Here is a 12,508-nt window from a genome sequence, read left to right as displayed (position 1 = left end):
TTTGAAAACTGATGGGCTAGATTACTTTTTTTTTTTTTTTTTAACAAGTGGCTTTCTCTGTCACCTAGGTTGGAGTGCAGTGGCATGGCCAAGGCTAACTGCAGCCTCAATCTCCCAGGTTCAAGCGATCCCCAGGGCTCAAGTGATCCTCTGGCCTCAGCCTCCCAAGGAGCTGGACTGTAAGTGTGCACCACTATCTCCGGCTAATTTTTTTTGGTAGAAATGGGTTTCACTATGTTGTCTATGCTGGTCTCGAACTCCTGAGTTCAAGCGATCCTCCCGCCTCAGCTTCCCAAAGACCTGGGATTACAGGCATAAGCCATGGTGCCCAGCCAGGCTAGATCATTTTTGAGAGCCTTTCCATGTTTCAAGCTGTATGAGTCTATGATTCCTGCATTTCAAGTCTGTGTGACTGATAAAAAAGAGGCAGAAATGCAAAGCTGAGAAGAAGGCTTGGCTTGGAACGGTGATTCTCAAGATTTTTACACTCAGAATCCCTTTATACTCCCTAGGAGAACCCCAAAGGATTTTTGTTCTTGTCCCTTATATCAGTCTTTAAGTGCTGTGTGATCTTGGTGTAGTAATTAGCTCCTCTGAACCTCAATGTCTTTCTTAAAATCTGGACTGAAATATCCACTAGGAAGGACTATGGTGAAAATTAAATGAGATAATGCAAGATCGAAGTAATTTTTCAATTTTGAAGGATTATGTAAATATTAGCTGTTATTAGTATTATTGGTTCTATTAAGGAGATAATGGAGATGCTCCAGCTGTATGTCACCTTCTCTAAGTACCCAGGAACAGCAAGAAAGACTGAATTTTGGAGTCTTATCTGGAAAAGACTTGGAATTGTAATCCCCCACTTCCTGACCATAAGAGCCTTGGGTAAGTCACTCAACCTCTCTGAATCATCTCAATTTACTCACCATTGTGGGGGAAAAAAGGAAAATAATACAGGGTTTATTTTCCAGGCTTATAGCAAGAATTTGGAATCATGCCTTGATAGAGCTGGCACCAGCTAGATACTAAAAAGCAAACAAAATCTAGTCTGTGCTTCTCTCCAACGTACTGGTTCACTTAAATCTGCCCTCCTATGCAATATTTTGTCAGGACTGTTTTTTTTTTTTTTTGAGATGGAGTCTCCCTCTATTGCCCAGGCTGAAGTGCAGTGGTGCGATCTCCACTCACTGCAAGCTCCGCCTCCCGGGTTCACGTCATTTCCTGCCTCAGTCTCCTGAGTAGCTGGGACTACAGGTGCCCGACACCACGCCCGGCTAATTTTTTGTATTTTTAGTAGAGATGGGGTTTCACCGTGTTAGCCAGTATGGTCTCCATCTCCAGACCTCGTGATCCTCCCGCCTCAGCCTCCCAAAGTGCTGAGATTACAGGCGTGAGCCACCGCACCCGGCCAGGAATATGTTTATTTCATAAAAAGTTCACTATAGAAATGTACCAGCAATTCCATTTTAGACACGTCCTTTAAAAATATGTTTTTGGCATACAATGACTTTTTTTTTTTTCATTGAGGGGATCAGGATACCAGATTCTGAAGGTAGAAATATGTTAAAGACCAGACCTGAATTTAAGCCAGATCACAGGAAGGGAACATGGCATGGACCAGTATGGGAGGCATCTCAGAGAGGGACATTATCTCTCTGAATGAGATTGCTCACCTTCCATCCCACTGCCCTGAAGCCTGGCCTGCTGTACAACATTCAGACATCCTCTGTCTGGGCAGTTGCCTATCCTGGTTGTTGAGTGGGACTCTGACTCGGAATCTGTGCCCAGGAATCTGGCCCATGACTTCCCTCTTTAGCTCTGAATTTTCAGAATTCGAGTCCCTCCTTGGGTTGGGTGCTATTTTTCAGAAGGCCTGTTTTAAACACTGGTATCACCTGAGAAGAATAACAGCTCAGCATATATTCCTCAGCACGCAGCCCTAACAGCTCAGCATGGGTCAGGATATTGTGGAATTGTACCATCATAGGACCCTAAAAGAAGTACTGCAAGGACCTTAGTGATCAACCAATCTAACTACCTTGTTTTATATAAGAGAAAACTGAGGCCAGAGTGATGAAGTGACATTATCAAGGGTATACTGAGTCATTGGCAGTACCGAGAGGAGAACTCAGGTTTCCCCATTTCAGGTCCAGTGTTTTTTTCCCCCGTATCTGCCATCCATCCCCCCTTCCTATAAAGGACTATTGGGAACCCATTATGTGCCAGGAATTATGGAGAGAGCTGGGGATACAGAGGTGCCTAATAGATGACTTGGCCTTCATGCTGCCTACCTGTGCACATTGGCCACATGGATTAATGAACTCCCCTGCCCTCTGCCACCATCAGTGGGCACAGAATTGGTAAGTGTTGATGGGAAGATAAATGAAGAAGGATGTCCCTAATACAGGCTGCCATTTACCCATCCACCAACCAAACCTGAGCAGTAACACTTGCTGTTGGGGGAATGCACATGAATATTGGGAACATGGCAGGAGTGTGTGTGGCGGGGGCGGGTGTGGGGCAGGAAAAAAGAAGCACAGATCTCTGAAAGCAGGCTTAGGAAGACACTGAAACCAAACCTCCTCCTCCTGTTGTAGCTGAAGGAGAGGAAGCAGGTGCCTACTTGGGCCAGCTTAATGATGAGTCTTGCTTAAGACTCTACTTCTCTAGAGGATCAAGGAAACTCTGGCACTGAATAAAAAAATAGGAGGAAGCTGGACTCAGCAGCTGTTCCCAGCCTCCCACCTCTTGGGTTCAGCAGCTGTACACCTCCCTGCTCCTGCACCCTGGACCCCTCTCTCCACAGGGCTCCCAGCCTCAAGCAGTCAAGCCCACAAGTTGGCTGGGGGACAGCTTTCCCAGAAACTAGAAAGCTATGCTTTGCATCTATCCTCTGTGAGTCACTGCCCTCATGTCATTAAGGAAGCTTATTGGAGGTCTGATAGCTACAATGAGCTTAAAAGAAAAACTAAAACTTTTTCATGAAATGACAATAATTAGTTGAAAGTTTCAACTGTTCTCCCAGAGCAGTCAAGGGTGGTGTTATTTGAGCATAGCAAGATCACCTCCTCTTCTAAGAAGCCGTGTCAGAGAGCTAAGTATGTATCCCTGGAGACTCCAGCCCCATTGCCAATGAAGCTACGTTACACTAACTCTGCCTCTCCCCGCTCTTGGAGCTGAGGTCTGCGGAGGGGCTTCCAGGGGAGAGAGTTCCTATTCTATAAAGGGCTACCCCTCTGTAGATGCCAGGATGCCTAGACACTAGAGAGGGAAACCCCTTTATAGAATCCCTCTGTGTTTCTGGCTGCCAGGATGCCTAGGCACTAGATCCCCTCGCAGGCCTGAGAGCCTCCCAAAACCACTGTACACACATATGCCCCTGATCCAGTGGGGCGACTGAACTTCTTCCCACCATTAGAGTCATTTCTCTGATCTACTCTCTAAAAAGCCCCTGGAAAAATGCAGATCATATACTATACAAAGTATTATACTAGCCTCTCTACTTTTGTGAATTTTAGAAATTCTACAATCCAGTTGAAAAAAAATAAGGCAATATTAGCTGTGAAGGATAATCATTTACTCATTCATGCCCATTAAATTCTGCATTAACATTCAATAAAAGTTTATTGAGCTTCTGCGATGTGCCAAGCCCATCGTACAAGGTTAGTTGGCTTTATTGGCTCCAGGGCTGAATCTTTTGCCTTAAGGCAGTGAATCAGATTCTCTGTGGGTGAGGCTTAGGCAGTTTACAGTTTGCCCTGGAGATCTGAATGTGCAACCAGGGTGGGGAACTGCTGCCCTCAGGAAGCGATGCACAGAAGGGGAAAAAAGAGCTCCTGGGTAGATTTGGGTCCCAGCCCTCCCCTGCTCCAGGTTGGATCATCTCTGTGCAATGTTAAGAATGCCATTTGTAGGCTGGGCATGGTGTCTCAAGCTGTAATCCCAGCACTTTGGGAGGCCGAGGCGGGCGGATCACCTGAGGTCAGGAGTTCGAGACCAGCCTGACCAACATGGAGAAACCCCATCTCTACTAAAAATACCAAAATTAGCTGGGTCTGATGGCACATGCCTGTAATCCCAGCTACTTGGGAGACTGAGGCAGAGGAATTGCTTGAACCCGGGAGGCAGAAGTTGTGGTGAGGCGAGATTGCACCATTGCACTCCAGTCTGGGAAACAAGAGTGAAACTCCGTCTCAAAAAAAAGCACACCATTTGTCTCTTTGGCTTTCAGTTTGGACTTTCTTCTGGAAAATGAGAGAATGCGACTTGATAATCTTTGAGGTCCTTTCCATAGTCCTCAGCCTCTTGGCCAGAACCAAAAGATAAGTCTCTTTCAACTGCAACATTTTGTGACTGTACAAGTTATCTTGTGATTAGAAGAGCAAAATGGAGGCTTTCTGGGAGTCCCTGAAATCAAAACCGGCCAGGCTAACCCTCCTGTCATTCACACAATTCTTTTTACCTGTTTACTGTCCATCACACTGTGTTAAACCAACTTAACAGAAGACGGTGGCAACATCAAGTGCTGCTCCTAGCTATAAAAGGTGCATAAATCTTTGTAAAGGTCCATCTTCCCCATACCACTTCCTCCACCCGGACATTTATGGAATGGTGAATCAAGGGTTGCCCGGGAAGATCTCTGTGCAGTGCCAGCACAATGCAGGTCACAATGTTCTGAGAGGGTTCTGAGTCGTAACCAAGAAGAGGCTTCTGCAGGCCAAGCTCCCAAAGGCTTCAGGGAGAAAAATGTCCTTATTCACTTTCTTCTGTCCAGATCATGGTGTGGTAGAAGAGGGACACATGTCCCCACTCCTCTTTGGCAAATAATAATGCTGGAAAAATTTTGAATTCACCCTTTGGCTAAAATGGGAGATTGTTAAATGAAGAGACATTGATAAATATGTATTCTGAGAAAGAAATTTTATTTTTCATGATAGATCTGTTCCTGAAAACATGGTGTTCAAGTTGAACATATGAAAACAGAACTTCTTTCTTCTTCAATGGAAGTGACACCTAACAATTTGGATTTAGATTTCTCTGCCTCTTACGTCCACTACTTGATAATGTAGAAACCAACATTCAAATCCAGGGAAGCAAATCCTTTTTTAAACAATTTGATTAAATTATCTGAGGATAAATTGTGCCTTATTTTTTATTTTTAACTTTAATTTTGGGAGGGAGCTTCACAAACTCTTTATTATTCCCTTAAGATCCAACTTTTGGTTTTTATGACATCAGTTTCAGATGAGGATGCACAAGTCACTATTCCCATTACTATATTGGGAGGGTGGGGTACTGAAAATGTGCAATGTGAGTGTTGAGTCTTTGCTGGAAGGGTACTATCTGCTCATCCACCAAAGGGAAGGTAAATAGAAAATTCCTAAAACTAAAAAATCAAGAAGTGGCAGTATGTATTTGTTATTTAAAAAATCAAGGTTAATAGCAAATAAATCTACTAAATTGAATTTAAAATGGTGACCTACATCAAGAAATACCACAAGTCAAGTAAAAAGATCAGTGACAAAATGGGAAAAAATATTTGCAACTTAAATGTCAGACAAAGGTTAATTTCCATGGTATATAAAGTTTCTCAAAAAAGATAATTAAAAAGGTCAACAATCACAGAAGAATCAGCTAGACATATCAATAATTATTAGAAAAAGAAATGGAAATGACCCTTAACATTATGAAAAGATGTTCAACCTCACTTAAAAGACATTCAAATCAAAGGTAAACTGAGATATTATTTTTGACTTATCAGATTGGCAAAAATCCAAAATTTAAGAATACACTGTTGGCAAGACTGGGAAAACAGACACTCATGCATTCCTAGTCAGAACACAAATTGGTTCAATCCCTACAGAGGATAATTTGGCAATATATAGCAGAATTGTTTGTGCATATACCCTTAACCCAGTAATCTCACTTCTAGGAGCCTATTACAAAGATTGTACTAGTGAAATATGAAACGATACACACACACACACACACACACACATATATATATACATGTTTATCTTTATACATAGATCTATTTATCTATCTATAGAAAGAGGCAATTTATTATAGCACTATTTGTAACAGCAAGACCGGATACAATCAGAATGCCTATCAAAGGTGACTGGATAAATAAAGTATGGTATTTCCATACACTGAAGTATTAAAAAACTGCAAAAAGGAAAGAGAAACATGTCTGAATTCTCCCATGAAGTGATCTGCAGGATATGTTAAGTGAAAAAAAGAATTACAAAAAATGTGCAGTATGCCACTTACATGTTTGCCATGCCAGAAAGCAATAGAGCTATCAAAAAAACACTAAGACTTATAAAAAGGACTCAGGATAAAGTGGTACAGCCAATTTTGAAAAAGTTTGGCAGTTCCTCAAAAATGTGAACAGAGTTACCACATAACCCAGCAATTCCATTCCTAGGTATATACCCCCAAAATTAACAATGTATGTCCACACGAAAACTCATACATGAATGTTCATTAGCAGCATTATTTGTAATCTGTCCAAGGTGGAAACAACCCAAATGTCTATTGACTGATAAAAGATAAAATGTGTTGTATCCATACAAGGGAATATTATTTATCCATAGAAAAGAAGTACTGCTACATGTTATAATATGGATGAACCTTGAAAACACTGTGCTAAGTGAAAGAAGCCAGTCACAAAAGGCCACATATTGTATGATTCCATTTGCATGAAACGCCCAGAACAGGAAAATCTGTAGAGACAGAAAGTAGATTGGTAGTTGTTAGGAGCTGGGAGTGGGAGGGGGAATGGGTAGTGACTGCTAATGGGCATGTGGTTTCTTTTTCAGGTAAGGCAATTATCCTGCAATTAGATGGTGGTGATAGTTGCACAACTTTTTGAACATACTAAAAACCATTGAACTGTACATTTTAAAAGGGTGACTTTTATGGTATATTGAATTGTTTCTCAATCAAAAAGGTATACACATTAGGGCTGGGCGTGGCGGCTCACGCCTGTAATCCCAGCACTCTGGAGGGCTGAGGCAGGAAGACAACTTGAGATCAGGAGTTCGAGACCAGCCTGGCCAATACGGTGAAACCCCATCTCTACCAAAAACACAAAAATTAGCGGGGGCATGGTGGTGGGCGCCTGTAATCTCAGGTACTCAGGAGGCTGAGGCAGGAGAATTGCTTAAATCTGGGAGGTGGAGGTTACAGTGAGCTGAGATCGTGCCAGTGCACTCCAGCCTGGGGGACAGAGCAAGACTGTCTCAAAAAAAAAAAAAAAAAGATATATACATTAAATTTTTAGAGTAAATATTCATTGATAAACAAACAACAACACAAAAGGACTAAGGTACCAACATAAATCAGCTTCATTTGCCAAAGGCGGGACAATTTGAGCATCAAAGTAATAACTATAAGTGACTCAAATATATAAAATTTGTTTAAATCTATGGTTTGGCTGGGCGTAGTGGCTCACACCTGTAATCCCAGCACTTTGGGAGGCCTAGGCAGGTGGATCATGAGGTCAGGAGTTCAAGACCAGCCTGGCCAAGATGGTGAAACCCCGTCTCTACTAAAAATACAAAAAAAATTAGTCAGGTGTGGTGGCACGCACCTGTAATCCCAGCTACTCCAGAGTCTGAGGCAGAGAATTGCTTAAACCTGGAGGGGCGGAGGTTGCAGTGAGCCAAGATCGCGCCACTGCACTCTAGCCTGGGTAACAGAGTGAGACTCCATGTCAAAAAAAAAAAAAAAAAAAAAAAAAAAAAAAAAAAAATCCGATTTGAAGAAGTCCAGAAAACAAATTTATTTTCTTGAAAACTATTAATAATGGAAAAATAAGCATTTATTCTGTCTTTTCTGTACAAGCTATGCCTAAGGATAACCAAATAGTTGATGAGAGAAGATTCTCTTTACAGAATTATTTAAATTAATAAACAATGAAGGAATAATAGAACATGATCACTTTGCAAAGAGATGAATTATTGGATCTGTGCCATAATTAACAATGGTTGATAACATCACAAAAAGAGAGACAATCACACATTATGTATCCCTGATGGATGCACCCAATAACACCTATGAAACACTCTTGCTAAAAAACTAAACTAAACAAATCTAACCAGAATCTGATCAGGCATCAGCAAACAAAGAAACTTGTTAAACAACTTCACAGGGATGCAATTTTGAAAACATACATCATGGGAAATTCTACAAAACAGTCTGGTTTCTTCAACAACAACACTGCAAGGAACAAAGCATACTAAGGGATGGAAGTGTAATCTGCAAATCACAGACCTAAGAGGCACATTAACCAATGCCAGTGCATGAACCTTATTTGAATCTGGATTCAAACAAATAAACCGCTATTGGTTCTATTCCTCTGGAGAACGCTGACTAATACAGCGATGGTAAGGTGTTGTAGTTATCTTTAAGAGTGCTCATCCTTTAGAAATACATATATGAAATACAGATAAAATGATATGATGTCTGACATTTGCTTCAGAATAATCTTAGGATGGAAGGAAATGGATAAAGATTTAGATGAAACAGATTGGCTATCTGTTGGTAATTGTTAAAGCTGGGTGATGAAAGCATGGGGTTTCCTCATGGTATTCTCTCTGCTTTTGTATATGGTTACAGTTTTCTTTAGTAAAAAATTAAAAAATGGAAGAAAATGAAAAATAGGAAATTGAAAAATATTAGTAGTGTGGGGGAATTACTTTTTCTCATAACAACTACTGTAGAATCATTTGACTCTTTATAATATGTGTATGTAAAACTAAGTATCTTTTAAAAATTAAAAAGTGAAGAGAACCTACCATAAATATAACATGTAATGGTGAAACTTTAGGTGCATTCTCATTAAATGTAGAAACATCAATGATGCCTGCTCTTTGACATTGTACTAGAGTCTTAACCTTTGCAATAAGACAAGAAAAAGATGAGCTAAATAGAATGGGAGAAAAAAAAATTATTGTTGTTTGCAGACAATACTATGTGTATAGATAATCCAAAATTATTTACAAGCTGCAGGAAAACTGCTGGATATAAGAGCAAGACACAAAAATCAACATTGTTCCCATATACTGGCAATAACCAGTAGTAACTAGAAAATGTGGTATAACAATATTATATACACAATGGCAACAGAAACTGTAAGATACACAGAAATAAATCTATCAAAAGGTGGGAAGACATTTTTGAAGAAAATTATAAAACATTATTGAGGGACATAAGAATAGACCTGAATGAAATCATAAATATATTAATTATCTCCCAAATTAATCTCTAAAGTCAATGCCTCAAACCAAAAGCTCAACAACAGAACTTTTTTGGAACTCAATAAACTGATAACAAATTTCACCATTTCAAAATTGTGAGAAACATTTAAAAAATAAGAACAAAGGGAGGCTTGTTTTTACCAAGTATTAAGGCTCATTAGAAAGCTGTCGTACATAAGATAGTGAAATATTGGGACAGGGATAGAAAAATAAATTAATAGAATAGGCCAGAGATTCCAGAAATAGCCTCACATGAAATTTGAAATAATATATTATACAGATGATAGTTGAAAAATGATGGACAATTCAATAAATGGAGTAATTGGTTTGCCCTGCTGGGGAAAAAATGAAGTTAGAGTCTTACTCCACACATAACACAAAAATAAATTCCAGATGGATTAAAGCTCTAAATATGAAAAACAAAAGTTAAATTTGTTAGAAGAAAATACAGGGGGAAATATTTCCATTCTCAAAGTACAGAACACAAGACACAAAAAGCCAAAATAATAAAAGGAGGAATTGATTGCATCATAAATTAAATTTTCTGTGTAACAAATGACCCCATCCAAAGCAAAAAGATAGTGACAGATTAGAGAAGATATTTTCCAACATATCAGAATATATAGAGGTCCTACAATTTGATAAGGAAAACAACCTAATAAAAAGTTGAGCAGAAGATATGAATGATTTACAGAAGAGAAAATCCAAACAACAAATAAATACAAGGAAAGATACTCAAAATACTTAGTAATCAGAGAAATAAAAAAGAAAAATGAGATGCTATTTTACACCTATCAGGTTGATAAAAATTAAAAAGTCTGAATGTGAAGATGTTGGGAAACTGAAATGCAGCTGGTTGGACAACTAATTTAGTACAACTAATTTAGAGATAAAATTCAGGATATGGTCCTACTTAGTTGAAAACTTATAAATTATATGACACAACAATACTTATACTCAGCATATACTTCTAGATATACACCTGGGAGAAATTCTGACACGTGAACACAAACAGGCATATGAGAACATTCCCTGTAGCAGTTAAAAATGAATGAACTAGATCTACCCTATGTATCAGCATAGACAGATGTCAAAAATAACGTAGAATTTATTTATTTATTTATTTTTGGAGACGGAGTTTTGTTCTTCTCATCCAGGCTGGAGTGTAATGGCCTGATCTCAGCTTACTGCAACCTCTGACTCCTGGGTTCAAGTGATTCTCCTGCCTTAGCCTCAGCTGGGATTACAGGTGCCCGCCACCACGCCCAGCTAATTTTTGTATTTTCAGTAGAGATGGGAGTCTCACCATGTTGACCAGGCTGGTCTCAAACTCCTTACCTCAGGTGATCCACCCACCTCGGCATCCCAAAGTGCTGGGATTACAGGCGTGAGCCACCACGCCCGACCATAATGTAGAATTTTAAAAGCGATTTCCAGAATAGTACAATGTATCATTTATTGGGAGTAAGAGAATGGGGACAAACATAGACAGCTGTTTTGAGAAGTGCTGCCGTGACATGGTAGGGATTTTAACAGCTGGAAGTGGGAGTATAGTGGCTGAGGAGAGTTATAATTTTTTTTTTTTTTTTTTTTTTTTTAATGAATGTTACTAGAGCTTGTTTGCAAATGGGTGGGAATGATCTGGTAGAGAGACTGAAAAATCACCTACAAAGAGCGAAATCCTTTGGAAGGTGGAAGCTTGGGCTCCAAAGCACAAAAGGAGGATGCTACTACACTTTAGGCAGCTAAATGGTAAGTGGCCATGGGATGGAATGAAGGCGCTGAATTTGTAGGCTGTTGCAGAGATAGAACCTTCAAGAAGTAATGCTAATTTGCTGTTTGGTGACATTGTAAAGGGGAGTCTGGTTAAAAGGCAGGACAAAGGCCAGACGCGGTGGCTCATGCCTATAATCCCAGCACTTTGGGAGGCAGAGGCGGGTGGATCACCTGAGGTCAGGAGTTCGAGACCAGCCTGGCCAAAACGGTGAAACCCTGTCTCTACTAAAAATACAAAATTAGCTGGGCTTGGTTTGATTGCCTGTGAACCCAGCTACTTGGGAGGCTGAGGAGGGAGAATCTCTTGAGCCTGAGAGGTGGAGGTTGCAGTGGATTGAGATCGTGCCATTACACTCCAGCCTGGTGACAGAGCAAGACTCTGTCTCAAAAAAAAAAAAAAGCCAGGACAAAAGGACCTACCTATGGTCACAGACTCTGCCCTTTCTGAGAGTCTGGGACCTTGCTATTGTTGCTCCTAACCTCTAATTTGCTCCAGGGAGAGTCCTAATAGTCCATCTGGCATACTGAAGATGATGTGAATTCCACAGCCAACACCACACAACACCTTCTCTATTGAGCTGTAAGCTGCCTCTGGACTGAATGGGGTTTTGTTTTTATTCTTACCCTCAACACCAGTGCCTCTCACACAGAATTTAGCCAAGCCAGTTAGGTGCTAAGCGCTGCTGCTGCGCTATCAGAACGGCACACGGGGCTGGTTCTAGACCGGCCTCTGCTGCTTACTCGTTCAGTAATCTTCTTAGAGCAAGTTCTTGAACTTCTCTGGGCCTGTTTTCTACCTCGCAGGGTGGTTAATTGCGTTTAGGATCTTGGAAGCACCTAACGCAGGAAAAGCACATAAGCCAGAAGTCTCTTGGGGACGCAAATACCAGGAATTTCTCCCGCTGTCCCCGTCGGTCAAGCGCACCAGGGTTCTCAGGTCTAGCTCCTTCCACCCCCCACGTCCACAAATATCCTCACTTTTTCTTACTCTCCCTATGCCTCGCAGTCCCTCAACAGGGTCTGCGATCAGACGTCACTCCCAGGTGACTGCCAATCAGGCATGCCGCCTAGCCAACCTGGCCATCCTTGAAGATTGTGGATCCTGCACCGGCTAGCCGGCTGGCAGGGGGCGCGCCAACAGAGCCGCCAGCCAAAGTGCCCCTGCGTGGGTGGGAGGAGTAACCGCCTCTCACCAACCCACAGGGATGACTCCACCTGTGGAGAGACAGCCCGAGAGTTCCAGGGTGAGTGCGCGTTGGAGCTTATCTGCCTGCCTGCCTGCGGGTCGGTGGATCCTGCCGGCTGCTGGGTGCTGGCTTGCGTCGCCTGCTTGTCTCGCTCTCTGTCCCTCGTCCGCTACCCACTCTGGCCCCCCTCCCTCCAGCAGCCGGCCTCTTGGTCCTCCAGCCGGGTGGTTGCCTGCGAGCTTCACTCCGCCCTCCTCTGCTGGAGCCAACTGGCGAGCC

At 41.6% G+C, this 12,508-nt stretch overlaps 2 long non-coding RNA genes across 2 annotated transcripts in view; one reads left to right on the top strand and one right to left on the bottom strand.

The window, feature by feature from the left end:
• The window catches only part of LOC135969743 (uncharacterized), a 40,947-nt gene extending 35,821 nt beyond the window's left edge, over nucleotides 1-5,126 (top strand). Inside the window, exons 2-4 of the long non-coding RNA XR_010585161.1 lie at nucleotides 69-179; nucleotides 792-885; nucleotides 4,938-5,126. This is a non-coding gene — a long non-coding RNA (uncharacterized lncRNA). The remainder of the gene's footprint in view (nucleotides 1-68; nucleotides 180-791; nucleotides 886-4,937) is intronic.
• Nucleotides 4,538-12,409, bottom strand: LOC135969744 (uncharacterized). The gene is made up of 3 exons (XR_010585162.1): nucleotides 12,119-12,409; nucleotides 11,608-11,879; nucleotides 4,538-4,854 (listed from the first exon to the last, which is right to left on the bottom strand). It is a non-coding gene; the product is annotated as an uncharacterized lncRNA (long non-coding RNA).
• Between the last annotated feature and the right edge of the window lie 99 nt (nucleotides 12,410-12,508).

The sequence above is a fragment of the Macaca fascicularis genome, chromosome 1 (assembly GCF_037993035.2).
Source record: "Macaca fascicularis isolate 582-1 chromosome 1, T2T-MFA8v1.1".
NCBI lineage: Eukaryota > Metazoa > Chordata > Mammalia > Primates > Cercopithecidae > Macaca > Macaca fascicularis.
This window is presented reverse-complemented; position numbering and strand designations above follow the sequence as displayed.